The following is a 27,852-nucleotide window of genomic DNA, read 5'->3' on the forward strand; positions in this document are numbered from 1 at the left end:
ATGTATTAAGCATTTTACGATGCCATTATGGTGCATAATCAATTGACACAACTTGAAAGAAATCCAATACCAATTTATAAAAATAGAGCTTATATTGATAACATTTTTGTCCCCAAAACTAACTTTGTATCATACATATAACCTAAGTTATGATCTTTCAAAGCATTAGCAAATAAATGCATTAAATACTGCAGGCATTTAGAACTGCTGTCAATGGGAAATTCTGCTAGTGACAAACAGTCACTTAGGGGTTGAGTTCATTTCTACCCTCGCAGGGTAGAGATCTTTGGGGGCCGAAGACTAAGTTTCAATAGTCTGAGTATTTTTCACATGCTCAGTGCATTCGGGTGCAGAGGTAACTTCTGAGCTGTCAGTGGGCTTTAAAACAGGGCTTTTATCATTGCGGTTAATGGGAAAAGCTGGTTAATGACAAACGGTCACTTCAGGGTCAAGTTACTTTCTACCCTTCCAGTGTGGAGGTCTTTGGGTTCCCAGGACTAAGGTTTAATGGCAGGTTCTCTTTTACCTTGCTTAGTAAGTCCCGTGTAGGGGTAGATTTGGGCTGTCAATAAACTTAAATCTGGTTGCGCCAAGGCTGCTTTTACAATAGGGACGCCGCCGCCAAGAAGAAAAGATGCCGGTACACTAGAGCAGGGTTGTTTCTGATGTCGCTCACTGTTCCTGGGAGCTGCTCTCTTAATGCAGAGTCGACGTACGGGGTCAGTCCCCAGTCTGGTGACCAACAAGCCTAGGTTGATGTAACAGTAAAGGGAGACCTTTCCTGTTGTTGCTGCAGAGACTTGCTGGTGAAACGCTCCTGAAGCGCCGTAAGCACCGTCTGTCTGTAAGCACTATCTGGCAGCGCTGGACATTTACAGAAACGCTGCCTAAATCCTCAAAGCGCCGTGAGCTTGGAAGCGCTATTTGGCAGCGCTGGGACAGAACATCTCGCGTTTCCCGCTTCGCGGGAAACACTCGCCAGTGTGGGGCTGAAGGCGGAGTGTGAGGCCAAAAAACATCACAGCCCACAAGCCAGCTGGGCCTGGAGCACCGCCCCGCCACGCCCCCCTCACCTGGCTTGAGGTGCACGGGAAGTCCGCTGTGGAGCGGAGACCTTTCCTGTTGTTGCTGCATAGACTTGCTGGTGAAACGCTCCTGAAGCGCCGTAAGCACCGTCTGTCTGTAAGCGCTATCTGGCAGCGCTGGACATTTACAGAAACGCTGCCTAAATCCTCAAAGCGCCGTGAGCTTGGAAGCGCTATTTGGCAGCGCTGGGACAGAACATCTCGCGTTTCCCGCTTCGCGGGAAACACTCGCCAGTGTGGGGCTGAAGGCGGAGTGTGAGGCCAAAAAACATCACAGCCCACAAGCCAGCTGGGCCTGGAGCACCGCCCCGCCACGCCCCCCTCACCTGGCTTGAAGTGCACGGGAAGTCCGCGCAACGCGGGACGCGCGCGGGCGATGCCGGGCTAAGCCCGGGCAAAGGGCGGGCCCTCTGTGGCCCTCAGTGGCCGAGGTAGGCTGGGCTGGGCCCTGCTATTTACATTTATTATTCATATGTTATTCTATTTGGTCCGGATGAAGTAAACACTTGAGTTGAGAGGGATTGTGCCTTTCCATTTTCTATAGTACCTGAATGCTGGCTGTTATGATCTAATCCCACAACTTATTATCGAGTTTTTATAATTTTAATTGCTCTCATACTGGAATATCACTATTTCACAAACGACGTAGTGGGGGAAGCTTGCTGTAAAAGATGACTAAAAAACTTCGCTCTGGGAGAATGGTGGGAGGAAGAACTTGTGCCAAAACAAAATCAAATCCCTTGCGAAATAAATCCGTGAATAACCAGCTGCTAAAGGGTCAATGCCAGCTCTTTGAACTCTGGGAAAAACCGGTGGATAAACCCCTAATGGCTGCTGGAAAGGATATTATAGCCCCAGACATCAAAGAGAACTATACTCAAGTTGTAGACACCAACGCTCTCCCGGTGATTTCTTAGCCACCGCAAGTGATAATCATTGACACTCCCTGCACTGTGCATTCTGAGGAGGGTGGGGCTATTAATTCTCTTGCACTTTCTTTTAATGACATTCCAGTCAATAACTCCGCTCCACTTTTGGAGTCACCCTTGAACAGCATGGATGGTCAAGCCTCACCACCGCTTTCCATTGACCTAGAACTTTGTGGCCGCTATGTGAAACATGTCAGCCCGGTTGTTCCGGAAACTAATAAACCTTTAGGGGGGGCGACTCCATCCGGGCTTCTACTTTATAGTAGTACCCCCTCAGTGAATAGGCAAGGTATGTCTGACTTATTAAGTACTTCCAGGAGTCCGATTCTCAATCTCTCCGGCAGTTGTCCTACAGTCGGGGCAGGAGATAAACCTTTATCGGAACCCTTGATAGCATTGGAACATCTGTTAGCCTCTATACTGTTTCTACTGGGGAAATTTGTAGGCAGCTCGGACTGTATCTTGGACTCTGTTACACAAATCTTGCAAAACCTAGTACAAAAAGCACCGGAAATGAGGAACACCCCCCTCTTCTCACATGTTACTAAACTGAACAAGGGGGAAACTGAGGTATGTACAGAAAATTCCAAGACAAAGGGGGAAACTGAGGTGTGTACAGAAAACTCCAAGATAAAGGCCCCTGAACCAGTACTAGTTACAGTACATGACAATATTGCCAAGGGTTCGTCTGTAACTGCTGCACCCAATTGTATCATGAATGTGGATCTGGAGATAGTGGAAGAAATTATGCCTAGCTCTGACTGCCAAGTACCACAAGAACTCTTTCCTATATTCTGCTCGGAAAATAAAAAAGCAACTTCCGAGGTCAACCAAGAAGTAAAGGAAAAAAATGGAAAACACAAAAAATATAAAGGAAATAAAAGGAAACCGGTGCGTAAGCATAAGAAGAAAAGACAGAGGCGGATAATTTTCCAAAACTCTTTATTTCTAAGTGATAAGGAAGATACAGCCACTGAACCTATCCCATCGACCGCAAGGGTAGTATTGGAAGCCAGTCCTCCCTATCGTGCTTCAGAGACTCTTGGAAACTCTCCCATGATTAGGGAAGATCTAACACAAAAGGACGGTTTGGGCTTAAAAACTTCCATAGGATCGGTCATAAGGAGTGCAAATCCAGTTAAATCTGAGTTACTTAACCCACTGGCCTCTCCTTTTATTTTTACAGCTGGGGCAGGGGAGCCGTCACTTCCCATTCTTGAGCGAAAAGAGGTTACATCTTATGTGGACACTTTTGTGTTGGATTTTCTTCCGCTATTTGATGCTGACTTACCACTAAATAGAGCATGGCTACTCAAACGCTTTAGTGAAATGGATAAGCTACATCTTATTCAATCAAGTGATATTGAGTTAGTCTCTTTGTTAGGGGGAAATAGTGTTTCGAGTATAAGGGTCAAATGTCATTCTAAAATAATTGTAAATTTGGTTCTACAACAGGCAGAGAGTTTCCAATGCACAGGTATAGATGTCTTACCGATATTGAATTATGGATATAAAGACGCTTCTCATAAGATGTCCCAAAAGGATGATAGACAAACTGGGGTTGCTTCACCACTTAAAGATCTAAAGATTTGGGTTGCAAAAGGGAAACGTTTGGTTTCCCAGGTAAAACCACCTCCACTGATTCAGAATTCCTCTCAAATAGAGGACTCGAATCGGTGGAATTGGCTGCATAATGCCCTATCATCCAAATCCACAGATAATCCCAAATTGTTTCAGCACCTTTAACAACCAACTGAAAATCATCTCATGGAATGCAGCCGGGATACACAGTAGTCCAGAGAAATTCGAGTTCCTATTCACGTTGGAAGCAAACGTGATTTGTATTCAAGAAACTTGGTGTATTAATAAAATTGATGTTAGAAATGACTACTTTGTGTTGGAAGTTCCGGCTGTCGCTTCCAAGAAAGGGCATGCTAAAGGGGGAATCGCGTGCTTGTTATCAAATAAATTGAACTGGAAATTCTCTCAGTATACTGACCCTAGTAACTTTTTCCAAGCCATAACCATAGCAAATCTTCCCACACTCCCAAAGATGTCGTCTGTTGTAATTATTAATGTTTATATCCCTCCAGAAGAGTGTTTTAACGGTGTATTGAAGCAGGTTTTCCAATATATTGCCCAGATTAAAAATATATCACCTTCTCCAGAAGTAATATTAGTGGGTGATTTAAACTGCAAAATATCTAACTCCAGTATGAACCTTCTTAGAAATAAAGCCAAAGAAGAGGCGCATTTTATTCCACAATCCCTCTTCCCCGATAAAATAGTAACTAGTAAAAGAGGGAAGATTCTTCTTGAGGAACTATCGGCAGTCGAGGGGCTTATCTTAAATGGGAGATTCCCCTCTGACGTACCTGCGAAATTCACGCATAAATCTCATTGTAAGCCCTCTATTATTGACTATGCGATCTCGGATTATGACATGTTCCCGCGCATCCTGGACCTTATGATAGTTCCCACGACATTGAGTGACCACAATATAATCCTCCTAACTATTTCCTTAAAACCTCCTAGTACGGCATCATGGTCTATTAATAGTAAAGATACAGCTTTCCATGCATCCTCTGGTAAATGTTTTTGGAATCCATCTGCAATTTCTGGGGTGCATACTATTCTATGTAAAACTATAGTAGATCTGAATGCTTGGTATGGTTCGGAAATTCTTAGTTTTGAAAACTTCATGCGGTACATTATCCGGGATGTAAAAAAGGCTAGTTGTCCTCCGAAACGGGTATTCATGCCCAGTGCCTTGTGCACACTGAACAAAGAAATAAATAAATTAGTCCGAGCCCAATTTTTAAGTAGATCTGGGGAACGGGAAAAAGAAGTATCGAGGTTAAAAAGAAAGAGAGTTAGATTAAAAGTGAAACTAAAAAAGGAGAAGGAAGACTTAGTATGGATTAACCTAAGGGAAGCAGTAGTGCATGGTAAGATACGTGAATTTTGGTCCATAATCGGGAAGGGATGTGGCAATAGATTAACCCCTTGTCCAATTCCTATTGCCGAAGATGCTTGGTCTGCCTACATTTGGGAGCTTTTATGGAGGGAATGGCACTATAGTGGATACTAGTCTCCCTGATTTAACTTCGGAAGGAGAAATTAAGTATCCATCGGAGGAAACAATAGTAGTGGCCATAAAGAATATGCGTTCGTCTGGCGCAATGGGCCCTGACGAACTCCCCATGACGGTCCTGAAACAGGAGCCCCTCCTTTGGGGTAAAATTCTTTATCCACTGTTTAAATCCTGTTTTGATTCGAAAAAGGTACCAGCATCTTGGAGGGGTAGCATCTTGGTCCCCATCTTTAAGAAGGGTGCAAGGGATATCCCTAGTAACTATCGTCTGATTGCTCTCCTCGACTCAGTCGGTAACATTTTTGCGAAATGTCTTTTAAATCTACTTTCCGACTGGATTGATGAGAACAATATTTTACCACTTGAACAGACGGGATTCCGTAGGGAGCACAGCACTCTAGATAATTTAACCACCCTTCATGTGATATCGGACAAGTATACGCAAGTGAGAGGGGGATTTGTTTATGCAGCCTTCATTGACTTCTCCACGGCGTTCGATAGAGTGGATCGTAGAACGCTGTGGAGAAAATTAACATCCCTTGGAGTACCCCCTTACTTGCTAGATCTTGTTCGTACATTACATACGGAAACCTGGTGTAGGGTGCTGCAGGGGGTTGAAAGGGGTCTCTCTGATCGCATTCCCTCTCTAAACGGCCTAAAACAGGGCTGTCTTTTGGCGCCTCTTTTGTTCTCCCTATATACGCAGGATTTACCTGCAGCTGTGTCTGTCTGTGAGGGTATCGCTCCAGTGATAGGGGGGGCCTCTATCTCCTGTTTGATGTATGCCGACGATATTCTTATTTTAGATTTAACACCTAAAGGTTTGGCAAATAGGTTGCAAGCACTCCACGCCTTTGCAGTATCCCACTCTATGAAGATTAATATAAATAAAAGTAAAATCATGTGCATAGGGGGGAAAAAGAAGTGCCGCTCTGAAAATTTTGGGTGGAACATTGGCGGCCAAATGCTGGAGGTAGTCAAAACTTACACCTTTTTGGGAAAAATCATCTCGGCTAACATGAGCGAGAGGCCTCATATTGAACACTGTTCTCGAAAGGCCCTCGCACATGGTAAAGGCTTAAATTCGCTATACTCAGCAACCGGTAAAAGACACTTTGCCTGTATGCTTGAGGTATATAGGGCTAAGATCCCCGCTACCCTTCTTTATGGTATCGAACTTGTTGAGTTAAAACTCTGGGATTTCTGCCATAAAATTGAAGGGAAACTTTTAAGATCTTTGTCCTCCCTAAACACTAATTGCTCTTTGGCAGCTTGCAGACTCGAGTTCGGGATAAGGAGCAGTTGGGTGCAGGGATTATGTGCCCTGGTACGTTGGGTGGCATCTCTTGCCAGAGCAGAACCAGGGACGATGAGAGCCCTACTCAAAAGTGAATTATTAGGCAACTTTAAAGAGTTTTCACAACTTGTAAAGAATTTTAGAAGAGCTGTGACTCATCTGAAGTTAGATGAAAGTACTTTGTTCCTGCATTCTCAATTGCAACTAAAAAACCTGTTAAAACAGGCATCATGGGAACTATGCTTTCTAACAGATAAGAACGTAATACAAGGAAAAGGGGGTTGTGATCTTCTCCTTAACTCATATGTTGCCAAGAAAGCCCAAGCCTATGTTTTATGGAATATACCTCATGGCATTAGAAGATTATGGTTCCTTCTTCGTTATGACCTATTACCATTGAATGTACTCCTATCTAAATGGTATGGATCATCTAAAATGTGCAATTTTTGTAATTCGAGTACACAGGATCGCATGCACGTTTTGCTGATTTGCCCTGCACTCCGCACTTTGCGCCTTAAATGGCTAAAACCAATTTGCCTCCGTTTAGGTATATCTAATGTAAATATCTTTGTACAATCTTTATATTGGCCTCCAAATGAAATGTTCTGCTTCTACATTTTTAAATCTTTTAAAGGATTTTTAGCTATTTATTAATATGTCATTTGATTAATTTGTGCCAGCTTTTGTTGTACTCCCGCTAATGGACGATTCATGGACTTGAATAACATATGTATATGGAACATCATGATTGAATTTGTACTTGTTTTGAATTTGATTTGTTGTATGTCTTTTTATGTGGCCCTCGACGAGAGCCAAAACATAATAAACTTTGAACTAACAGTAATCCAGAGAAGTTGCAGCTGCTGGATGTCCACAGGAGTGGGCAACGACCCGAAACTACAGGGAGAGCTGGACTCCAATTCCCAGAGTCCACTGCACCACTTTTCTTTGGGCAATCTCTTGGAAGGCCCGGTGGTCAGCACTTCTTTGGCTTCAGCACATCGTTTTACCTGCAACCTGCAGGTGACTAGTTCCACCAGTCCAGGGGAGTCTGAGACTACTTCTAGCTCACACAGGGAGTGCTGAGTTCTGGCCATGGCCAAAAGTCACTCACGCAGTTCCAAGCAATGGAGCCACAGGGATACAGTATCCCTCTCTTCCTCTGTGGCATGGCAAAGTCTTCTGTTTGGTGAAAAAAGTATTTTGCTGTTCTTCCTTGAAATATGTCAATCCGATCTGAGGTTCTAGACTGTCAGGGGTGTTCCTAAAATCCTGAATTTAATGCAGTTAGGGGTATGGGAGCTAATAGCCAATGAGATGCTACTCCCTACAGCTAAGCCGCCGCTGAGGTGACCACATTCGGTGGTGTAGGTCACTGTTCCTACTCAGAAGCCACTATTTCTGTACTCCTAAAGTTTGCAGAAGTCCAATTTAGATGTGCAGATCGGCTGCCAACCATTAGGGGTGAAGCCAGCTTTCTTAGAGGTGCACACCTCCTGCATACCTAATTTCCTGCCTTGCCCGGGTCAAGCACACCTGGGGGCAAGGGGGGTTTTGTCTTCCACAGGGAGACAGCCTTCACGCATATCATAGGCGGTAAGAGCCTTTGCTTTGAAGCTTGCCACTCTGATGTGTCCCTTCACTAACCCACTCAGGGGAAGGGAGGCGTGACCTCCTTCCTGCGTAAGCCTTTGTTCTACCTCCTGGGAGCATGCATACTATCTGGTGGGAGGTCAGAACTCTGTCTTGGTGGCAGCTGGGGCGAGAAAACCCAGGAGTGTCAGCCAAAGTACATGTCAGCTGGGGTAACCAAGTGGGCAACCTCTACGGTAGCCACCTGAGTTCATGCCAGCCTTCCCTTGACACAAGATTCATGTCAGGAGGGAGAAGACAAGCTGTTTAACACCAAACTCTACATATTTAGGTGATGCCATAAGGAAGCTAGCAATCGGGTATGCCTGGGCACGAGTCGCATTTTATTCTATGGGTCGCATCTCACTTACAGTGCACTTTAATGGTAAAATCACTATAGACACATGTAAGCTTACACTCACATGTCTACACTCTGAAAATACTGAACCCTGCCTCCTGGGCTTAAGAGGCCTGATCTAGGTGTGACTGAAATTTACTAAATGCAGTGCTGGAACTTTGTCACACATGGTGAGGACAAAGCCGAATTGGGGCAGTGACCCTACTCCTGCAGTATGCAATGGCAGCGCCTGCTGTTATTAGTTTACTTGTATCGCTCAGGGTGGCACAACCACTGCTGCAAGTCCTGAGTACACCTTAACCAACCATGCCCTGGGTCCCACAGGTACCACTTACCAGGGACATATAAGGGAGGTAAGCTCGCATGACTTGGGGATGCCAATTACACTAATGTTACTTTAGGGGAAAGAACACTGCCACTGGAGCATGGTCAGCAGGCTTCAGTGTACTGTCAGACTCAAAAACCAGCTTTTAGCAGTTCAAATGGGGGCAAAAAGTGGGGGGACATCTACAAACAGTCCAGTTTCCTATACCCTTTATAAGTTAATGAAGTTGTGTGTTTCATGCGGTGCAGTCCTCATTTGCTTTGGATGCACCTAAAGTGGTAGTGAGGGGTCTCCTGTTAGCTGTGACAGCAAAACTTAAAAAGATTAAGGACATCTGTTTAGAAGAGTCTGGCTAAAGAACTCAATGCCTTGGAAGCAATGCAACCAACAAAAAGTCATTATACTTGGTAAAATGGGATCCAAATGAATAGGTTTTACCCATGCAGGCATTTTGTTTACATCGTAGTACAGTATGGGGGCAACTGTATGGTAGAAACAAATATTTTGACAAAAGACAAAAGATATGACCCAAGATGGGAAGAGAGTAATTCAGTGAAACATATTTGTTGAGTGTAATAACCCAAACATGCACTGCGATTTCTATACTATAGCACAATCAAATGCAATTTGAAATTCATCAGGACACAGTTATTTCACGATGCAACCCCTTCTGATAGTGTGAGGAGAAAACATCAAGATAATATTTAATATGCGTGTGTATTCTAAATCAAATAGTCTGGCGTGCCTATACAAATCTACATTCGAAGATCAGAAAATAAGTAGAAAGAGGTACTCATTTTATACTGTGTGTGATATGAATACTTATGGCTTCGACTGCATCTCTGGGCTATGGTGACATTTACAAACCTTCGGATTCATGATTTAATGGGCAACCAGAACCCCATTAAAGTAATTTAGGGCATCATTAGGATGGCGGACGGACCTGTGTCCGTCCGCCACCCCCGAGGTGGAGGGACCGTCCGCAGGGGCAGCGGCGGTCCCTCCGTGCGAATTAGGATGTGACTGCCATCCTGGCAGTCACATCCTGTATATTTAACATTGCGGCGGGTGCTGCTTGAAGCAGCACCCACGCAAGGATAAATATGCATGCTTTTCATTTGCATGCACAAAACGGCAGGCACCGCGCGGTGCTTGCCGCCTTGTACATGCAAATGCTGGGGGGTGCCATAGGTACCCCCATATGCATACCCCACCCCCGACACCCTGGGGGCCCGCAAGGGCCCCCCAGAAGCTATTTTCCACATGCTTTTCCACGGCAGTAAATCCTCCCCGGAAAAGCATGTTTTCACACACATTGTAATTTGGCTGGCGGTGTCTTGCAGACACCGCCACCAAATTGCGGCCAACACCCCGCGGATCAGCGGCGGACGGATCTGCCGCCCGCCACTGATCCCACCGCCATCCTAATCTGGCGGTGGGTTTTTTGAAGGGCCGCAGCGGTGATTCCGCATCCTCCGGGCCGGCGGTGTCTTCCGCCGGCCCGGAGGATGCGGAATCACCGCAATCCTAATCGGCCCCTAATTTCGGAAAATATTTCACGATTATGCATTACAAAACCTTTTTTCTGTGTGAGTGGTTTTATGGGTGAGTGAGTATCTGTGTTGAGAATCTGTATGGGTGAGTGAGTGGGTGGGTGTGTGAGTATTTTGTATGGGTGAATAAGTGGGTGGGTGGTTGCATCCCAACCCATCGTGTATACATTAAATGTTTGTCCTCATAAATGAATCACCTGCTCAATTTTCTAATAAGAGTGTTTGACCAGTCTGGCTAACTTGGAGTGCTTAACTTGAAGGTGAACGAATGTACCGAAATGTCTTATCAGATAAGTGCACATCTGTAAACTATGACAAGCTACGCCACATTTAACCTGAGCTGCAGGAACAGCAAGTACAGGAAAGTGTACAGCGGATCTCCTGGGTAAACACGGAGAAAAGGTCATCCTGCTTGGATTCTGTTTTTTTGCTTATCCAGACGCGGTTGCATGATGCACATCAAGCTTTTTAGGCTGAAGCTGGTTGTGTGTGTGTGTGTGTGTGTGTGAGACAATCTCCCTCAGCAATTAACTGTCATTTTCTCTCCATGAGGGAGATTGAAATAAGCCTTCGCACTTTCTCCAGTAACCTGTGCAAATGTCCTTTACAACAACCCTCTTGCTTTCCGCTTTTATGTCAACCAGCTTAGCGTGTGCAAATATACATTTCTATATCTTTCGATTAATATAACACCACGTCAATTATAACTGATGCAAGTAGCATTTAATGATTGTACAGGGTATACAACTGTTACAACGAAGTTTTTACCACGCACTACCATTACAACGCAGGCATTACCACGCATACCATTACAACGCATTGCGCTGGGGGGCGCTCTAGGATAGGGAATAAGTATAATTTTATATCCAACACCTTCCCTTATGTCCACGGGGACTGGAGTTGGAATATAAAATTATACTTACCACTATCCAGCACCTCTAAGCGCTATGCGTTGTAACGGTATGCGTTGTAAATACCGCGTTGTAATGGTATGCGTGGTAAAAGTATGCGTTGTAACGTCATACATCCCTTGTACAGTTACACAAAATCCAACACGTTTTGTGAGAATTAAAAGCTAAGCTGAGTTATCTGAGCATTTTTTTCTGAACGAGTTTGATAATCATCTAAAACAACAACACAAGCAGGCTGTTGTGGTTTGTCCTTTTTCAAACGCGATGGATGCATCAGGACAGAGCACAAGATGGTCAGAGTAGATTGCTCTGAAAGGAACGTTGCTGGACGACTCCGGTCTGACCTGCATCTAAGTGCTTTACCCGTTGAACAAATAAAAGTTGATTTAATGTGTTTCATGTTCCGAAACAATAAAGTGCTGTCCCGGATTTTTCTGAATCAGGATATCCACAAAAAAAATAGCAATATCTTCAGTTATAACCAATGTTTATGACAACATAATTAGAAGAATAACTTAATGGTAGGAAGGATCACAACAGCAAGTGTTTCTGTGTCACAAGCGAAGGGGCCAAAAGAAAACAAAGGGCAACTTCTGCATCTAAGACGAAACAGTTCACTGAAGCATTATCAGTCTCTAGATTTAGTCGAATTTCTGTCCTAATTCAATCAATAAATAAAACAACTGTTTAAAAGGCATTACTTGGTTAATCTAATTACTCCTCTAAAGAAGCGAGGAAGCTTTTCTTCATTCCACCCTAGAATAATCAGTGACCAGGCAATCAGAGAGCAATACAAATCATAGAACGCATGTGATTATTAACAAGAGGTTCTTGTTTATTGAAGGCCACTCTTGTAAATGTATCTGCGTCATCGGGCAACGCATTGTCCCCAGTAACTGAAAGAAGACAATTGCAACAGAAAAAGTACATCACTCACTAGTTTAAATGGTAAAACACAACAGAATAATGGAATACATCGTCAGCTGTGTTTTGAGTTGCATGCAATATGGGTTTGTGAAACCAAACATATGATTGCTCAGAGATAAGTAGTGATAAGATAAACAAACATGTGAAATGCAAACCCAAACTTCCCAAGTCCGACCATAGATCTATATGGTTTGGGTATCCCTCTTGACATCAGCTGCTGAATCTGGGCCCTTGAGGTTAGAATGGACAAAGAGTTCCATGATCCCGGAGCTTGAAAAGCAAGTTTATTTTGTATTATGTTTCTGATTTATTCATAAGTCAACATGAAAACAAAAGCAGAGACTTGACACAAGAGTAAATTATGGTGTAAAGCATACAATTTGTTAGTAACATACACAAATGTGCACACTTACCTGACGGGTAAATGGTAGACGGCCTAATTGCTGCTGCCATTATGTCTACTGATTCCAGAGAAGTAGCTTTTTCTCCAGTTGTGATCATAGACTTGGTCATGGCAGCAGCTGAAATCTAGCCGACCTGGGTCAGATTGAGATCACAATTTGGCCCAGGCACTGCCAAAAAAAGTGCCCACATTTGCAGAGCATACACTTTCATTAAAATACCATTTGGTTACTCTCAGAGGACTCATTTTCAGAGAAAGTTTGGTAAATTAAGCATTTAAAAGCTTAAAGAGCCAGTAACATTGGTGAAGATTAGGAGCACTGCAGTTCTGAAAACGTAATACTTACTTGCAGTCTTAACACCCTGCACAGTGTAGTTAGATACCCACTCTCAACCAACTATGTTCTTGACTCCGATCATCACAATTATCAGAAATCTAGTACAAAGCCAAGGGAAAGGGTTAGGCTGGAATCTCTGAAAATTGAACCTGTGATAACAAAAATAAGAGAAAGAGCAGCTCTGAAACTCTTTCTTGGAGAATGGAACCTCTAATGGCAAACAGTAAAGAAATACATTTTGCATATCAGTAATTAAAAATATTTTGCAAAACAATCAAAATAAATATCATGTAGGTCCCTTACAAAAGTTGCACTTTTCCCTGAATGCAATTACCTTTTTCTCCAAGATGTGACTGTGCTAGCACTTCTATAATCCCCTTGATTGGGCCTCTGAGAATGAAACCCGTAATAACACAGAAAGAAAAAACACATGTATAAGTCACCTTTTGAAATCAGAATCTAAATCTTCCCAAAATTGATCAAATCTAGTGCACTCACTAGTCTGGCTTTAACCCACATTTATGTAGAGTTTTGACCAAAGTATTCTATGGAACATCTCCATGACTGGAGCAGAAAATATAATACCTTTATTTTCTTTCTTGAAGACTAAACATCTTGCACAAGGTGGAATTATACTCATTCTCAACCAACTTTGTGCTGGACGTTGATCATTAAACAAATCAGACATCTCACACACAGATAAGAAAGAAAGAGTAAGATCAGGACATCTGGGAACAGAACATACAACAACCCAGAAAGAATAGGTCTTAAACTCTTATGGGTTCTTCCCTAGCCAATTCCCAATGAAAGAGGTTTGGGGAACAGAGAGCAAGTTTGCTTCTTACCCATACATAAAACAGATCATGCAGATTGTAAAAAACAGATAACATCTATCATTTTACCAGCAAGTATAGTCTGTGTTGGTTGCAACAGCTCTTTAATTTCAGCAAATGATTCCTTCCTCCTGATTTATTGGAAGAGAGGAGAACCTATAATATAAACAGAGCGAGAAATTACATCTACACCAAATAAGCATATCAAATTCACAGATATATACAATTATGCATACTCAAAACGATTGGTCTTTTACCTAACAGTATGCAGATTTTGCCCCATATATTTGCTGGATAATTTGCATAGGGCTAGAAAGGACTTGACATCTCTGAGCATCCTTTGCTTTCCTTGCTCAATAGAGGATACGTTGTGGAAAACAGAACCAGCAAGGACACAAATAATATATATTTGATTAGGGACAAAAAAATATACTGTAAAAATCTAAAAGCAAGAAATCTAAATCAATCACAATGTGTAGTTTTTTACCTGGATGTGCACATGCATGGTCAAGGTTTTCACTGGCTTCGCTGTGCAAGGCTAGTTTGTCTCAACACCAAAGGCTCTAGCATTTATATCAATAATGCCCTTGTCCAGCTTCACTGTGGACGAATTCAGCAAAAAGAACTGCAACAATATAGAAAGAACAGAAATCAAATTTAAATGTTGCCTACAGAAGTTACCCCTATGAAAACTCGAAAACATATCATATAGCTCAATCACACCTGATCTTTTCCTGAAGGGTTGCATCTTTTCTCCAAAGTATTTCACATGATTCCACCTGAAGTGCTAGAGTGCATTTGAAATTCCCTTGGATATTTGTGAGGACCTGTTTCACATGGGATAGAGGACTGGGCTAGGGGGAAAAAGAACCTGTAGAAATAAATATTACTTGCATAGGACATTCCAAAGGATGCTCCAAAAAACAAAAATAAAGTTTACTCAAGCCAGCATAATTTGTTATAATTTACCTGAATGTATGTACCTGTTGCCTGATGTCCTCACTAGGCTATCTGCACATGACTAGCGTGAACTAGAGTGAATCTCACTATTATCTTGGATATTCATGTAGATAATTCTCTTGTTCAGATTCATTACAGTAGCTAAATACACCTGCAAGCATTTATGCTTCGGGTAATTGTATTGCGCTTTATAAATTCCTTTTTCATTTAATTTCATGTAAAGGTTATTTGAGTTAAAGAAAGCAAGTAACTTGGGTATCCTTTACCAACCACTCAGCTTCAGACACATCTCTATTTTTAAAGACATCTTTCAGCAAAAGTTTAAAAGTATGATAAAGCCTGTTCAAAACTCAAATAGTGTATTCCATTAACATGCAGAACTGTTTCACCTTAGTACATCAGATTATATCAGTGCATAGAGAAGTATTTTTGTAAAAGTGATAATTTTACAACATGAATTCCAAAACATTAATTCTTCCCCCCAACATGACAACAATGCTATTAGTGTACTAAGAGGTAAGTCAGTTGTTACATGCACTCTTTGAGTGACCTGGGTTCAGCCCCCATCTTGAAGTCATGCATTTTGAGGTCCACATATGTGAGCATGAAGAAATAGGAGAGAAAGGGAAATAAAATGATTTCCTAGGATCACACAATTTGGTTCAGTGGAGAAGCTCGGCTTAATCCCAAGATTTTGGTTTCACATTGTGCATTTCAGACACTAGATGTATATGCCTTACTGCCCTTACAACCACCATACCACCAACCAGACCTCCACCCTGCTGGAATCAATGTTGCCCTCGGTCATATCACTGACCAAACCTTCTGGCTCCTGGGAAAATGTTTGCAAGTACCCATGTTCTAGCCACTGCCATAACATAATACAGTCTGGTACAATGCTTCAAAAACATTCCTTGGGTGAATTGTGTATAATAAATTGCAACAACAACATCTTATGTTGAATTCTGTGTGTAACCAGCCTATTCCTCGCATTTGTAGTAGTAAGGCAAGGGTAATGTGGTTGATGTATAGTGAGCTAGCACATAATATTACAGTAAAACATATGGCATTGTGATTGCAATTATAGATTTAATTATGTTTACTAATGCCATTCTTCCATCGTTAATGAAGATCAAAACACTGAGGACTATCACTATTCCATTAAGCGAAATCTGATAGTTTCCTCCTTATTTCTCTTCCCCACCTTGTCCCTCTTTCCTTCTTTCTTTGTGTGCACTACTCTGGTTAGATAGTGATCCCCATTTCTACTGAGTATTAGGAACTGGAGAGCTGGGAGGGGGAAAGAGGAGGTGAATAGAGAGTTTTAGAGACAGTATGCAGAGAGAGAGGTGAAGTAGAACTAGAAATGAGGTTGTGATAGTTGTGATAGGGCGAGACATAAGGTAAAGGCGGAAAGATCAGGTGCTTAGAAGAAAAGATACATAGCTGTAGAAAAAGGAAGAGGTAGGTAGATAATGAATGAAAGAGCTATACGTAATACTTTCTTGTCATAGGAAAACTCATGCTAATCTACAAAGTGCACCTTCTTCACTTCTGCAAAGACAATATGGATTAAATGCCCCATAAAATAAAAAAATAAATAAACACTATTTGTTCTCAAACTCATGGTTAAAGTGATCTGCATACAAATAGTGATATTGGTTTATATATTCTATCTCTGTAACAATTCCTCACAATTCTTCACAAACCCCTCCATGTGCAAGATTCATTCTGTAGCACCAAATCTTAACAAAATACTACCAACCAGAAAAATGATGTGTGTATACCAAAATGCCTTATATCAAAAATAGGAGGGAAGAGGATTAGAAGTCCATTCATTTCCCCTAGGTAAACGTTCAATAATCAAAAATAGAATGGACACTTGTTTCTACAAAACCATTGGTTTGTATTTGAAAACCCTCATAGACATGCTGGTATTGTCGTTTGCGGTGTATCTTTTCTCCGCCCCATCAGGAGTCATGGCGTATTCATCGGGTGATCGATTGACGTGCTGGGTGCCTGCCTCACCTGAGGCTACCTCCAGTGTCCAGAGATCAAAAGAATATATGTGAAGGAATAGACTAAAAATAGTGTCTAATCAAAAAAAGTTATTTATTCTGGATAGTTTAGGCACTATGGTTAAAAAGGAATTGCGATATGTAGGTGGTCAAGTTACTGGACTACCATATCTCTTGAGAGACGTGTCGACATGTTTCAGCTCACTTGGCCCGGTCGGGTCTATGGAGCTTTCGTCAGGACAAAAAACGTATATACAAACAGAACGTACGAAGAAAAATTATTAAGAAATGAGCTTCACACAATTTGTGCGGGATTTAGTGTTTGAGTAATGGGAAATTCCCATGCTGTGGAGACAAAAAACCAACACAGACTATTACGAAGGTTGGTACTCTTTTCAGGTGAGTAGACAGTCATTCAGGATTCTATGGGGAGCGCTATTGTTTTACTCCAAATATAGAATGCGCGCCAACATTGTGGCAATTACACAGTGAATGGGGAGAAAAGGAAAACAAACTTGGTCTGAGAGAGGGGAAGTGCAGTAGTAGCGATTCAAAGATTGTGGTAGCCAAAGCGGCATGTATTTACAAAACACACAGGTATATCACATGCACAGTAGACCAAAAGTTATTGAGTCTGAACGCTGTTCTATTCTGGTCGGGAAGTTGGTAACCTATGTGCCCCGCAATCATCTGTTAAGTGAAAAATAGTGCATGGTCGATGGTGGTAGTTATTTGATGAGTCATTTTGGGTTTTTTAAAGGAGACGTGAATAGTGACTTGTATACCCCTTTTTGATGAATAAAATTGTAAATACCGGTTTTGCGCAAAGTGAGCACTTCAACAGGGGAACCAGAGTCGCATACGGTATTTTACTGTCAATGTAAAGATGGGCCCATTGATTAGTACAGTTATTAGTCTTACCCGTTTAGCTGGAAAGCGGTGTGCTACCATTCTTACCCATGAGGTACAGCTTGGTGTCCCTTGTGCTGACTCTTCCCCTGGCTATGGGCGGGACTATAGATCCCAGTCTTTTATATGGGTCCTGAACACAAAAGAGGGACAACTCTATGTGTGATTAGGTACTTGTAAGGTGGAGGACACTCAAGATGATGTAGTTTTTTTAGTAGAACTGATGCCAAGGAATATGATCGTTCATCCCCAGTGTGTCTGTTTTGAGGCGGTCTACCCATCTTTGCTCTTTTTCGAAAAGAGTTTGCTCAGCATTTTGGTTTTTGAATTGAAGCATTTCAATAGCTGTCCATCTGAGTTCATCACAGGTGTGACCTGCCTCTACAAAGTGAGTACATAGTTTTGTGTTGTTTTTCTTGAGTCTGATGTTGCTCCGATGTTCTCCTATGCGGAGTTTGACTTTGCGACAAGTCATGCCTACATATTGGCATTGGCAGGGACAGGTGATTAGGTAGATTACATGAGTTGAGTTACAGTTGGTGTGGCTTCTTTGAGTCAACAGTATGTTGTCAGTTAACTGTAGTGTTTTGGTGGTGTTCGTGAACTTGCAAACTCCACATGTGCCACAAGGGTAGTGGCCAGTGATTGGGGTCATGTTTGTATCTCTGATGGTAGACTTGAGTGGTTTATTCCTTGGCCTAGTGTGTACAAGGACGTCTTTGATGTTTTTCATCCTTCTGTTCGCAAATCTGGGTTTGGGCCAATTGAATTTGCCTGAAGTCAGTATTTGCCAGTTTTTTCTTATGAGTTTTTGAACATCATAGGTTGCCGGGCAGAAGGTGGTGACACAGGTGACAAGATCTTTTATTGGTTCTTTGTTGGTATTCTGTAAGAGGCATTCTCGGGGCTGATGTTTAGCACGTTTCTTGCGCTTAGAGATTACTGTAGGAGTATAATCTCTATTTCGTAGCTTACGGCTCAGTTCCTGTGCTTGTAGTGTGTAGTCTTCCTTTTTACTGCAGTTGCGTTTGTGCCTCAAAAATTGACTGTAGGGAAGGTTATCTCGCAGAGGGCGGGGGTGGTAGCTGTGATATGAAAGCAAGCTATTTTTAGCTGTAGGTTTCGTGAAAGTTTTTGTCTCCAATCTTCCATTCTCAGCAAAAATGGTTAGGTCCAGGAAATCAATTTTTTGATTGTTCACAGTGAAGGTAAATTTCAGCCACTGGTCTCTACCGTTAAGCCATTCCATGAAGGTAGTGAGATCTAGTCTGGTGTCCCAAATGAGTAAAACATCATCAATGTAACGTTTCCAGTATATTATACTGGAAACGTATGGGTTGGTGTTATGGAGGACACATTCTTGTTCGAGGCGGCTCACATAGAGTCCCGCTACTGAAGGCGCAAAAGCGCTGCCCATGGATGTTCCATGGCATTGCAAGAAAAATTGGCCATTATATTCAAAGTAATTTTCTTGTAGGGCCAGTCTACAGCATTCAAGAATGAAATGTCGGGGAGTTTTGTGTGTCCAGTTTTGCAAAAACAGAAGTTCTTCTAGCATTTTTAAGGTATCCTCTTGGGGTAAGCTGGTGTAGAGAGATTCCACATCCAATCCCACCAGTAACATCATATCTGGGTTGAATTCCCGATCTGCAATCTGAGTCAGGAGGTCTCTGGTATCTTTTAAGTAGGTAGAGGTACTCTGGACTAAAGGTTTTAAATATTCGTCCGCGAACTTTGATAAGGGTTCTAACAAAGATCCTATACCCGATACTATCGGGCGTCCAGGTGGTGGGGACTTGTTCTTGTGCGTTTTAGGCAGGGAATAGAAAAATGGTACTTTTGGTCCTTTTGGTGTTAGAAAATCAGCCTCTTTTTTGGAGATCCATCCATTTGTCTCTGCCTCATAAACCATGATAGCAATGGTGTTAGTTAGTCTTTCAGTAGGATCAGTGTCCAGTTTTTTATAGAAGTTTTCATCTGACAATAAAGACAGACACTGCTGGTTGTATCCATCTTTTGTCAAGATCACCACCCCTCCACCCTTGTCTGCGGGTTTTATTATGATGTTCTCATTGTCTCTCAGTTCAGTTAAGGCTTGTTTTTCTTTATTGCTCATATTTTGATAGATCTTCTTATTGTCCAATTTGTCAATCCCTTTCATGACTGCCTGTTCAAAGGCTTGTATTTCAATGGGTACTGCGCTGGTCGGTGGACAGAATTTAGACTTCCTACTTAGGGTGGTGTCACCTTCCATGGTTTGATTGGAGGATTCATTGAAAAATGCTTTAAGTTTGAGAGTTCTGCAGAATTCTGACACTTCGCATTTTAGTTTGAAACGGTCTGTTGATGGTGTCGGCACAAAGCCGAGTCCTTTGTTCAGGACTTTTGTTTGATCCTCCATCAGAACAATGCTGGTCAGGCTCACTATTAGCGAGTCTTCTTGCTCGTTCCTGGTTGGGCTGAAGCCATGCTCCTCGTCTGTACGCTGGGCTGTTGATCTTGACATCTGAGGTTTTTCTTTCTGCCCCGAGACTGGTTTTGGCCTCTTCCTAAAAAAGGCTGAGCCTGATGTTGATTTGCAGTATTTGACATTTGATGGTTGTCCATTGATTGTTGTTGGTTCATGCTAGGGTGGTAAGGATTCATCCATCCCGCATAGGGAGGCATGTAGGGTGGATAATATGGCATTGGATTTCCATGGAAAAACGGTGGTCGTGGCCACCTATTTCCTCGTCGTGGACGTTGAAATCTAAAATTGTTTCGGCCCCTTCTTGGTGTGGACTCTTCGGAGCTGCCTTCTGAACCCTCAGACGAGGTCCCCCCTGTGGAGTCTATATCAGATCCATTATTGATTACTGTATAGTCATCCTTAGAGTATGGGTGCATTTTCTCTTGGCTGAATTTTTTCAGTTCTTTAGTTAGTTTTTGGAGTTTATTCTGCGTTAGATATTCTTCCATTTTATCCATCTCTTTTGTTATTTCATCTAGGCGTTTTTTGTATACCTGGGGGTTGATATTTTTCTTGAGTTCATTTTCACATTCTTGTATCTCCACCAATAGTGCATCCGATAGTCTTTTTGCTGTCTTTACTATCAGGACAAAGGCTGTTTATGTTATTCCAATGCGCAGAGCCTATTGGGAATACAGTAACTACACTACATGGCGCCCAACGTTTGGTAAGGCGATAATCTAATGCAAGATACTAGAGTAACTCAGTCGTGCTTTCCACACAGACCCCTTTCTCTCGTAAAAACTCCAATAGACGTCTGGAGTGGGTGAAAGGTTAATATCCGCCGAAACCTAGTAGGATGAGAATCCTATTTATTAGTTTACAGTATAGTCAACGTTGAAAGATATTGTGCACCTAATCTTTGTTTCCTTAAAAACTTACTCTGCAACAAAAACCTTTCTGTCAGTAAAAATGTCAGACAGTGAGGATGAGAGGGAAAGAGTTAGACTAGCAGCTCAACTCCTAGCGGAAGACACAGTCATCCAAAATACAGAACCGGATGCAGTACTCATCCCGGTCAATATAAGAAAAAACATAACTATAAAACCTATAGAAAATGGGGTATCACCAAGAGGTGGTACAGTTGTATTTGTGGTAGGGGCACATGAGTATCAGCAGACAGAGGTATTCTATTCCTGGATAACTTTTCCAGCAGCACATACTGTGACATGTGAGTTCCACTACTATAAAGTAGAGGAATCTCCAGAGGAATACTCTCCTTTCAAGGAAATTGAAATTCCACTAACATACCAAGAGCACCTGCTCTTATTTAATGGCACCCTAAAACATCAAAATCACATCACCAGGCTCGGTCCACTAGGTAGACCAGGAGCCACGTGGCCGGTTCTAGCCAGCTACACACCACACCCAGACATTGAAGGAATGTCAGACGAAGAACTTTTGGTTCAACTGAAACAATTAATTAAAATTCATAGACAATTGGTCCAATATGTCATGCAGACTTCAACAGTCCAACCTGCAATTAAAATTCCTCAAAACACCCCTCATCAGGGGAATACAAACAAAATTTCACCACAGAATATTCAATCATGTCTTGGAACAACACCCGTAAAACTGGAACAAATTCCCTTTTGGTTAGCTCAAAAGATCACCCAGATAGAGGCAGTATTTCCTGATACTACCCCTCACGAAAAAAACACAGAATTCTAACTATCTGTCTCTCAATGGGGATCGCACCACATGTGGAGGAGTGTGACACTTGGGGCACAGTCTTTGCTTCTATCTACACAAAAACACATGGTGTTCCGTCAATGGCGGTTATACCAGATGTACTAAGACAGATTCAAAACGAATACGGTCCAGAACCTGCTTTAACTCTGGGTATGAAATTACTGAAAGACTTCAAGCAGGTCTCGGTTATATTCGCCAAAAATTGAAGGAAACAGATATAGCAAACCAACCTTTTGAGCTTGCTAAAATAATCGAAAAATGCTATGAAGAATTAGGCAGAGATAGTTTGGGTGGTAAACCAGTAAAACCCCAACTAATTGAAAATCCTGAAAAAACCTTTATTAAAAACAACATCAATACTCAAAAGAAGAAATGGGGGGGTAATAAACAAACTACTCCCAGAGAAAAACAATTTCAGTCTCCCCAATGGAGAAATAAGTCTCCAGGTGGAGGGGACAAGTCTCCCCAAAGGGAGCCCTCTGAAAAAAGATATAATCTTAGAGATAGGTATAAATTAAGAAAACCTGACAGATATCAAGAAATTGATACACGTCCCTCTCGATCTTTTTAGACTTCCTCACAGAAATCGGAAAGAAGAGAACACAAGGAAGAGCATGTCAAGTCCAAAGACAAAGAACCTGCTCATCAAAGTAAAAAATCACAATTTCCCAGAAAGAAGGTAGCAAGTATTAAAATTAAACATGCCGAGAATCCTGAGGACACAGCTGAAAAACGGAGAGTGGGCCCAGACAATGCTAGACAGCGCAGCAGAAGTGACCATAGCTCGCAAGATCCTGATGAATCTTCTGGAGACAGTGGACACAAATTAATACATTCAGGTGGAAACTGCAGACACGCGAGTTAGCGTGCCCCATAAACTATATGAAATAACATTACGTATAGAGGGAGATAAAACTAGGAAAATTAAAGGTCTCTTTTGGGAGAATCTTTCTAAAGGCTATGATATCCTGTTAGCTGAGAAAGACTGGCCACCAGAGTTTGTCAGGGAGTGCCCTCATGGCGAAGAAATGATTATGCCTGCCTTCTCAAATCATATCCCAATTCATAAAAAATACACATTTGCAAGAAAATGGGCCGTGGCCCAAGCCCCTGCCTTATATAAAAATCATGTAGGATGGGATGAGGATTCTCCTCACCACAAAATCCAATAAAAAAATTAACCTACTGCACAAAGGCAGTACCCAGTTAAACAAGAAGCTAAAAAGCAAGTCAGAGAGATCTTAAATCAACTTGAATATCAAGGGGTGATTGAAACATGCACCTCACAAATGAACAATCCTTTGTTTCCTGTCTCCAAGCCAGACGATTCATATCGTCTAGTTTTGGACTACAGACATCTAAACTCATGCAGTAAAACGTTTGCAGTCCAAAACTCACACAGTACAGCACTAATGAATAACATTGTGCGCAAAAAATATAAAACAACATTAGATATATCTAATGGATTCTTCTGTCAAAACATTGCACCTGAAAGCAGGTATTTGACCGCTTTCTCAATAATGGGGTCGCAGAAAACAATTTTGCCGACTCCCACAGGGATTCAAGAATAGCCCAGGATTATTCTCAGCAAGGGTAACAGAATTACTACAAACATATGATGATGAGGCATTATCCGATGTCGATGACATCTAAGCATGGGCGGAAAATCCGTTCCGCTCGCGGATTTTGCGGATTTTCGGTAAATTCGCAGGCAGCGGATTTTTTTGCTTGGTGATACAATATTGCGGCGTGCGGCGTTCACTTACCGTCATTCAGCGTTTGCTGAGTTCTTTTTCTCAATATTTTGCGAGTGCTGCGCCATTTTGGATCTTGCTGCGGGATCCCGCTGGAGTTTGGCGACGCATCGCGAGAGTTCGCAATTGCGAACATGTAGATGCGGCGGGCAGCAACAATCTCGCACTCGCGAAATTACAAAATTTGCAATTCTGCACAAGAAATCCACCAGCAAGCAGCATAAACCTTCTGAAAATTATGATTTTTATCAGAATAACTCCTCAGGTTGACATTTGCCTGCACTTTTTTGGATTTGAGGCCTTTTTGACTTTCTTTGGATCACTTTTGGATTAGAAATCAACTTTCACAAGTAAGTTTGTTTGGGGCATTACAGTTGCTGTTCTGCAGAAAAACAAGTTTTGCAAAACTGAAAGCACTCAGCAGGTGCAAAAGTTCACTCATCATTAGTAACCATTCCCTGTAGTGCTTCCTTAGGGGCCCCTCCAGAGTTCAGTTGCCTACGTTTGTTTGGGGCATTACAGTTGCTGTTCTACAGAAAAACGAGTTTTGCAAAACTGAAAGCACTCAGCAGGTGCAAAAGTTCAAACTCATCATTAGTAACCATTCCCTGTAGTGCTTCCTGAGGGGCCCCTCCAGAGTTCAGATGCCTAGTTGCAACTATTCTATGACCCTGCTCTGACCCTCACAGCAGGCTCATAGAATAGCTACAAGTAGGCCACAAAGGTCCTGGGAAAAAAATTGCACTGCAACAGAAAGCAAATTACAGATAAGGAAGCAGGTGCCAGACAGGAAGTTTAAATTCAGTGACACATTAATCAACCCCAAATTAATTAATGTCAGTTGAAGCAGGGCAGGTGTGCTTGCTTTCCCCCCCATAATCTACAGGTATGAATCAGAGGGTGGCAGTGATGTACCAGAGGGTAGCATGGGTGAATCAGAGGGTGGCAGTGGTGAAAGAGAGGGTGCTGTGAACCTGTGATGATGAACCAGACGTAGAAACAACAAAGTCGCGACCGTTGCGAGCCGACAAGTAAGTTCGCAATTGCGAACTGGTACAAAACCCTCGCAAACTGACAGAAACCCTTGCGAACACAAAAAGAAAATCCGCAAATTCGCAGATTTTGCGGATTGCGAGTTCGCAAATATGCAAATTCGCGAACGCCAGAGTCGCAAAATTCGCCCATGCTTAATGACATCAATCTTACAGACGATGACCTGGACACTCACTTGAAAAGAGTGAACATCATAATACTTGGGTTTGCATCAGAAGGTTACAAATTCAACTTTAAAAAGTCAAGAATAGCCCATCTAACCATCCTATTTTTAGGATATGAATTATCAAGTGAAGGCAAAAGCCTAGCAGACAATTTCTTAGAGAAATGTGCAGTACTCCAAGCACCTAAAACGCTGAAGAATTTACAATCAATACTAGGTTTCCTGAATTTCGCAAGAACATACATTCTAAATTATGCAGAGAGGGTTAAACCTCTCTACGAATTAATAAAACCTGATTTCAAACCAAATAATTGGACTCAAGAACATACAGAAATTTTGAGATCATTACAGACAGACATGTTAACTAAAACAAAACTGCAAACATGCGCAAACGAACGCAAACTGTTAATGCGAGTCATCCGAGGAAGATGCGGATTCACATACCTGACCTCTAATGAGGGAGAAACTGTACCAATAGCTTACAAATCACATCTGTACACACAAGCTGAAATGAAATTCAGTTCTACAGAAACAATTCTGATAGCGGTTCAAACTGCTGTAGCAAGAGAAAGAGCCCTCGTACAAGGTAAACGTATAATAATAGTTACACCTGTACCTGCTTTAGAAGCAGTAACAAGAGCAAGCATCCCAAATGCTAAGGCACTACATCCAAGATGGATACAGTGGGTTAATTCTCTTGCTGCACCAGACGTAGTATACGAATTTGATCCTAATTTAAAAACACAAGAGTTTCTCCAATATGAATATGAATGTCCTCCTCCGACCGAAATCCTGCCGCTGGAACATTACGGCTGTATAATATATACAGACGGATCAGCACAACCCGCAATTGGGGGTAAACAAGCATATAGTGCTGCGTGCGCGATTGTTAAAGGTAGTTGGCACAAAGGGAAATTTAGACCATTGGTTACTAAAACTCAATCTCTAGGAGATTGCACAGCTCAGTGAGCTGAACTACTGGCTTTTAAGATGGCGCTTAAAAATACCGATTGCGAGTTCCCCACATTAATAGTGTGCTATTCGTATTACTGCGTTCAGTCTTACAATGAATACTTGCAGAACTGGGTTCAAAATGGTTTCAAAGATGCAAAAGGGGGCACAATCAAGCATAAAACGCTTTGGGAACTAGTAGTTCTTTTACAGAAAGAACTACAAAAGACTCACGTGATACATACACTGAGTCATCGACGTGATGGCGTTCACGTTGCAGGGAATTCATTGGCTGATAGAGCCACAGCGGCGGCTGGTCAACCGGCTTCCGTAGCCACTAATAAGCGTTCAGAAAAACAATTAGATGGAAAAACCATGCTGGCAGTAAAAGCCTCATTAAAAGGCGACTATGCGGCATTACCTCTCAACTATCCACTCAATAATACATACATAATTGATGCGAACTCCGTTCCGTTTGCTCGAATCCCTGGAGTGGGGGATAGAGTAATTCCAAACACGAACCGGAGAATCTTCTTGATACAAGAAGCACACATGGGAATGGGTCTAAGGCACCAGGAGATATTGAAATCTCTGATAGAATTACAATCACAATACTGGTGGCCGGGAATGAGCATACAAATTTACAATTTTGCAATGATTTGTGAGGACTGCAACAGAGATCGCAGTTGTGAACCGGACCAGACACCAGCCTAGACACCACTATTAGACAGCATCAGTCTATCTATGCGCAGACGTCCGACTGGACAAATGCGGTCCCATAATTATTAAGACTTGATTCACTAAAGATGTGGCCCCAGCGCTCGGCTGACGCCAGAACTGTTATAAAAGATTTGCGAGTCTTTATCGGCACATACGCAATTGGCATGCTACATTCTGATCAGGGTCCTGCGTTTAGCTCTCGAGCTTACAAAGAGGCCATGAGCAGCATGGGCATTGCATTGCGGTACTCTTCTCCCCTCCATCCTGAGGCAAATGCAGTTGTGGAAAGAAAAAAACGTGACATAAAGCTATTTATAACGGCAAGGGTATTAGGTTTGGGTGATGGGTGGGTCAAACATCTAACAAGTGTCCAACGTAGTATTAACAATCTGCCAAGAAATTCTCTAAAGGGTTTCACTCCATATGAACTATTGTTCGGTACTAGAATGAGAATCCAGGATTTAGATAGTCATACTTCAGTGGTAGAAGAAAAAACCTTTGATATCAAAGATCGTTTGGCTGTTTTACAGGACTTGAATGAAACAAGAAAAAGTCTAAGTAACATAAAGTCTAAGCCAACAACCACTGAAGAACCACCTGTCCCAGCAAGACCTGTCTGGATTCCAAAGATTGGGAATCTGGTCAGAGAAAAGATTGCGGTGAAGAAGGAATTTGGGCCTTCTTACAGAAAAGCAGTACCTGTCTTAGCTGTCAGCGGAACAAGATCAGTAGTACTACCGCCACTTGCTCGTAAAAAGAAAAACAGAGTTGTTTCCATCGACCTGGTGAAACCACAATCATGTGGCCCATAGTAAGTAGTAGGCCCAGTGGACTCCCAAGAAATAGCAGAATATCAAATCTTGCTACAATACACGAGGTTAAAACTGAAAGACTAATCACCTTCGATAAACCTTCAGTGAATAAAAAAGAACTATGCAACAAAGCCATGGAACTTGTGCCTCTTGAAACCCAAATTGCAACAGTTCAAGAAACACCAGTCTACAACGATGTAGCCTCGGACTATACAAATGTAACTAAAGAAAATGCAAAGATCAATGGAAATCCGGAAACAATCCCACCAATTGACAGAACTGAATCTGGCTACTTTATCAACTTTGATGACTTTTCCGATGATCCGAGTGAACATGGAGACAAGCCAGAAACAAAAACTTTCAAAATGAAAGTTTAAGAACTTTTTCATCAACTCAAAGAAACATATCTGATTTCCCCTTGGATTGAACTATGGGTTGTCTAAGGTGTACTTATCCTACTACTTTGGCTAATCCTAGTTTTAATTTTGGGTAAATTTATTAAAGTACAATGGACACAGAAAGTCAGAACATCAACTTGGTCCTGAAACCACACAGATCCTCTCACATAGAGAAAAGAGAACTATCATCAGTGAACATCACAGCAAAGCCTATACCTGGTGGTATAGC

Source organism: Lissotriton vulgaris, chromosome 8, assembly GCF_964263255.1.
Source record: "Lissotriton vulgaris chromosome 8, aLisVul1.2, whole genome shotgun sequence".
Lineage (NCBI taxonomy): Eukaryota > Metazoa > Chordata > Amphibia > Caudata > Salamandridae > Lissotriton > Lissotriton vulgaris.